A 6,000-nucleotide genomic window follows, 5' to 3' on the forward strand; every position below is an offset into this window, starting at 1 on the left:
AAACTCCCACAGACACTGGCCCAAATCCATGTATCTGCACAGCAAACAGTGACAGTCACTGAGCTGTCGTGTTGCCCAGCATCTGGTCCAGTTTAAGCGTACACTAACGACGTGAAGTACGAGGCTACTCTCAAAACATCCAAGAGCAGCCCTCGTACGACCCATTGCGTGTATGCCCCTTGTTGGACAACAAGGAAACTGGAGCACCCTGAGGAAACCCACGCCGACACGGGGAGAGCATGAAGACTCAACAGAGACAGTGACCCAAGCTGCAGATTGAACCCTGGTCCTGACGCTGTGAGGCAGAAGTGCTAACAACTGTGGCCTCTGCGGTGAATCCCCTGAAATCAGGATGGGCAAGTCACGTGAAACTCCTTAGGCCACTGGCAGGATTGGAGGATCCACCAGCAGTCAATGGCAATCCACCTCCACTGCCAGAAACACATCAGTGGGGATGGACCCCACCCATAGAGAGAAAAAAATTTGATAAAGTACAATGTAACAAACACATCCTTGAATTAGGTTGACAAATGTAGGAATAGCCTATAGTAATTCCAACCTCTTTCAGCAATTGTTTAACCAGACACCACTGGTGGTGGTGATGTGAGGTCATTTTAGGAGGTTCAGCCATCCCGATCATGCATGCAAATAAATAGCTTTCATTTATATAGCACCAGTGTGTGGGATTTTCCGACTGCACTTGCCCCAATGGCAGAAAATCCCACCTAAGGTCAATGGACCTTTGCATGGTCCATGTCCCACGCGCTATGATTCCCATGGTGGGCGGGATGGGAACATTCAGTTCATTGTGTGAATTTCCCAAAGCAGCTAACCCGCCAGACAATTCTCACACAAGTTCTCATAAACAGCAGTGAGACAAATGACAGTGCACGTTACAGTCCTTAGGATTCAACTGTGAACTTGACAACTTCAGGCGTTGATATTCCTTCTCCGTTTTAAACTGCCTTTATTTTTATATTTCATTTCTAAATGCGTGGAATCCACATAGCGCAGAAATCTGTGCATTGAGTCTGCACCACCTCAGCACCCCGACCAGGCCTTCCCCTCTGCTCCAATCCCGGAACCCCACACATTTACCAGGGCTAAGCCCCCTAACCTGCACATCTTTTGACATTAAGGGGCAATTCACCATGGTCAATCCACCTAACCATGGTCCACCAACAATTCACCATGGTCAATCCATGTGGGAGTAAACTAGAGCACACAGAGGAAACCCACATAGACACGGGGAGAATGAGCAAACTCCACATAGACAATCACCCAAGGTTGGATTTGAACCCGGGTTCTCATCGCTGCAAGGTAGCAGTGCTAACCACTGTGCTGCCCAAATAGTGGAGGCCGTCAAAGTGATTTTTCATTTGCCCACATGGGGATGGAACCCGTGACCTTATCTTTATCAGCACCATGCTCTTACCATCTGAGCTAACCAGCCACTTGCCTCAGTCCAAAACATCCCATCACCCCCTCTCACCACTAAACCGGCCGTCATTTGTTCTTAAGTTGATAGTTTACATTGCAGTTTCTTTTATTCAAACACATTCTCCCTCCATTCAATTCTGAAGAAGGGTCCAGACCTAAAACATTAATTGCTTCACTCTCCTGGTGGATGCTCGCACACCTATTGAGTCTTCCAGCTTTCTCTGTTCCTGTTTAAAATTCCCACCTCAACAGTAACTTACTTATTTTAATGACAATTCGAGCTAGGTTGCTTGCATTGGGAGAAGGATGGAGGAAACACTAGACATTAAAGAATTTCCTGATCATCTCCAATTAGTGCCATGAACCTTTTATCCCAACTTGAATAGTTGAATTGGACCTCAATTTAATGCCTCATCAAGAGTCGGAACCTCTGGCAACACAGCAGCTTCTCAGTACAACATTAAAGAGTCAATCTGTATCATGATCTTGAGCCCTGGAAATTGGGCTGGAGGCCATTATGTTCAGCCTCACAGAGTTAACTATCACTGGCTTATCATGTTGGTTCTGATTCACAATAATGAACTTTCACAGTGTTGGTGAGAAACAAAACATTTGGCATCATGCCTTGACTGTGGTACTTTCTAGCACACCAAATTTACATCACATGACATTTTCTATTAGATTGAGATAAGCATGATATGGAGATGCCAGCGTTGGACTGGAAGGAGCACAGTAAGAAGTCTCACAACACCAAGCTAAAGTCCAATAAGTTTATTTGGTATCATGAGATTTCAGAGCAGTGGAGCGAAATCTTGTGATACCAAATAGACCTGTTGGACTCTAACCTGGTGTTGTGAGACTTCTTATGATTGAGATAACATTGTTCTCCAGAGACATAAAATTGATTAGCCAGATACATCTCTAGATAGGGATTTGAAAACTTTAGAACAATGCCATCTGGTCACGTTGCTTCTGTGGGATTAAGCTCATGGAAAAAGATGGTTATATCCCTTTCGAGTAAGCTTGCTTCTACTGACTGATTACTAGTCTGATGAAAAATTTGTTGGATTCCCAACTTCCAGTGGTGTTACAACACTTATCCAGAGTAACGAGCGCAAGCCTATTTGTGTCGTAGGAAGGGAAAGTTAGGGAGGTGCAGCTTAATAATGGGAATAGATTTGATGATCTTTTCGCAACCCTTTCATCGGTCGCTGGAATGTTTGCAGCACCAAGAGGCTGAGAAGGGGGTCTTTGTAAATTTGCATTCAACATGGAGATAAACTTCTCTTTGTTGCTACTTATTCTGCCACAACCATTTCCACTTTTTTGCGGGGACCTGGATGAAACCTGGAGGGATTGACTGGCAGATGGATTCCCTGTTGCTATCTCTGCAGCCCAGCGTGTTTTACATGCTCACCATATGTTGAATATTCCTTTGCAGATAGCAATACTAATTCATCTGAAGGAAGACCAAATGATGGTATGAAACTCCAGTTCTTTGGCAATTTGAAAGGACAAAACATTTGACTCTGTTTCAGAAGTGGCTCGGAAGATTACAATTTTCCCGTTGTTTTCTCCGTCTTCTTCAAGCTGGCTGGAAGCGCTGTCTTTGAGGTAACAAATGCCTATCTGTGCAGTCGATGCTAAAGTCACATGACATGATTGATAGATGATCAGGGAATTCTGCTGGTGTTCTCCGTAAATGAGTTGTGCCAATAACAAATTAACCGGAGATTCAATAACTTGCATTTAAAGAACACACAAATGTTGTCAAATGTCTCATTCTGTTTCATTTTCACACTGATTTGATTTGATTTATTATTGTCACATGTATTAGTATACAGTGAAAAGTATTATTTCTTGCGTGCTGTACAGACAAAGCGTACCGTTCATAGAGAAGGAAACAAGAGAGTGCAGAGTGTGGTGTTACTGCCATAGCTAAGGTGTAGAGAAAGATAGACTTAGTGCGAGGTAGGTCCATTCAAAAGTCTGATGGCAGCAGGGAAGAAGCTGTTCTTGAGTTAGTTGGTACGTGACCTCACATATCTTTTTCCTGATGGAAGAAGATGGAAGAGAGAATGTCCGGGGTGCGTGGGATCCTTAATTATGCTGGCTGTTCTGCCGAGGCAGCAGGAAGTGTAGACAGGATCAATGGATGTGAGGCTGGTTTGTGTAATGGGTTGGACTGAGCCATGCCTAATCTCATTGAAGCAGGTGGAGATAGATTTTAATAGAATCATAGAATCCCAAGTCTGCTGAAGAAGGTGATCAGGTCTGCACTGGCCCTCTGATGGAGTATTTTACTCAGGCCCCCTCGCTATCCCTGTAGCCTTGCACATTTAGCATGGCCAATCCACCTAACCTGCACATCTTTGGACTGTGGAAGGAGACTGGAGACCTGGAGGAAACCTATGTAGACACGGGGAGAATGCACAAATACCAGATTTGAACCTGGCTCCCTGGCGCTGTGAGGCAACAGGGCTAATCACTGTGACATCTCTTTAATCTTAAGGGATTAAAGAATTTCTTCAATGGGGAAAGAGAGGTAGCCAAGTGGGGATGTTTAGGGAGGGAATTCTGGAACTTAGAGTCTACACATTTGAAAATATGTCACCAACAGTGGAGCAATTGAAGTCAGAGATGGCCAAATGGTGAGAGTTGGAGGTCTGACAATACCAGGTTTAAGTCCAACCAATTCATTTGATAGTAAACTCACAAGCTTTTGGGGTTTGCCCCTTCGTTGGGTGTTTACCCCAGTCCAATGCTGGCATCTCCACATCGAGAGTTGGAGGAGCAGAGTTATTTCAGAGGGTGATAGGGGAGGGAGGAGCAAGGCCTCGGAGGAATTTGAGAAAAAAAAACAATGGATGAGAACATTAAAATTGAGATAAAAGTAAAATGAAAATCGTCATGCTAAAACTCAGCGGTTTGGGCAGCATCCGTGGAGAGAGAAATGGACTTAATGCTTTGAGTCAGATAACTCTCCTTTGGAATGCCGAATTAGAGTTATTGAACGCGAAACATTTGCCAAAATTTTGCTGTTGTTTGAGACCTTGTGGTCCTGCCAACAGAGCACCCAAGCCATGGATTCCCCAGTGGCAAGGGTGCCTTCAACAGAAAACTCCAGTGACAAAGGCAAGACTGTAAGATCCTGCCGCCAGTGAAATACATTGTGGAGAGGGAGGTATATCCTCCTACTAACTCTGCTTCCCTCTCCACAGATGCTGCCAGACCTGTTGAGTTTTACCATAACTTGTTGTTTTTATTAAAATTGCGATTTTGGTTCGGAGAATAATGGGTCATGTGATGAACACCGATTTGCTTACATTAACTGAAAGTCAGAGATCGGGAGTTTGGAGCCTGGGAATTACAGTTCCTGCTGGGCTTCATTCTGCACTGGCCAGGAATTGGCCACATATGCAGTTAATGATTTTCACATTCTTTAGGCCCACAACTAACCCCTGCTCAAAAGGAATGAAAATAAAGATGTGTGCAGCACAAAACTGGAGGTCAGACCACCTAAACTGGAACGTCATTGTGCTGAGGGTGTCACAGGGGCAGGACTTAGGGAGGAGGACAGGGCAAAAGTCCCAAACCAAAGAGTGGGGCAGAAAGGGGTCCCAGCAGAGGGCTCCAGAACGGGACAAATACAACAGCCAGAAGCAGATCTTGCCAAGTAAAGTGAGAGAAAGGAGCCAACAAATAGGCTTTGGGTTAAAGAGAAAGAGCCATAAGGAGCAGAACTGGAAGTGAATCAGGCTTCAGAAAAGTCCTGGAGAGACAAGAAAGCAGCCAACCATTGCTGACTCATTTTGGAGCAGTGGTGTTCTGGTTGGCACTGCCAAAAACCTGAAATTGCTCTTGGAAGTTGAAGCTTGAAATTCCTTGGAGACCCGGGGAAGAAGAATCTTAGAAAATAAGACTTAAACTCCGGAGGTGAAAGCTTGTTGAAGCTGGCCGGGTGTAAGTGTCATTTGGAGAGAATCCCAAAACAGGATCTTGAGCTGCAGAGATCGGAAATCCTTGTGAGAAAGACAGAGTTTGAGTGAGACCAGTTGGCTCACAATCTGACCACCGTTTGGTTGGGTTGTTGAGAAATCCATAGAATCTGCTTTGGTTGCATCTATCATTTAATTTTGAGTGTGGTGTGTCTGATCACAATTTGCCAGTTGGGTCACATGTTACATACTTACTCTGAATATGAGAGTGTATGATAGATACGGGAAGGAATTTTTCAGCTGTTCACTCCAGATGGATATTCTTGTCCTGTTGCAGTGAACAGAGATTTGGCTGAGTGCCAAATTCTCCATCCTTGCTTGCAACAGAACATGAACAGTTGGAGAATTCTGGCCACAGTAAATTGTTTTAACTTTCTGAATTTGTATATGGGTGTATAGCTGTAGCTGGGGTGACGGAATAGTGAATATTTGAATCATTTTCTTGTGTTGGCATTCAGATCTTACCAATCTCCTTGTCCAGTGTAAATTTTCTTGTTTAAGAAATGTTTTATTCTTTGTGTTAAAAGTTCATCAGCTGCGAATTTGTTCAATAAAGTTCCTC

The sequence above is a fragment of the Carcharhinus amblyrhynchos genome, chromosome 24 (genome assembly GCF_965287045.1).
Source record: "Carcharhinus amblyrhynchos chromosome 24, sCarAmb.v2.hapA, whole genome shotgun sequence".
Lineage (NCBI taxonomy): Eukaryota > Metazoa > Chordata > Chondrichthyes > Carcharhiniformes > Carcharhinidae > Carcharhinus > Carcharhinus amblyrhynchos.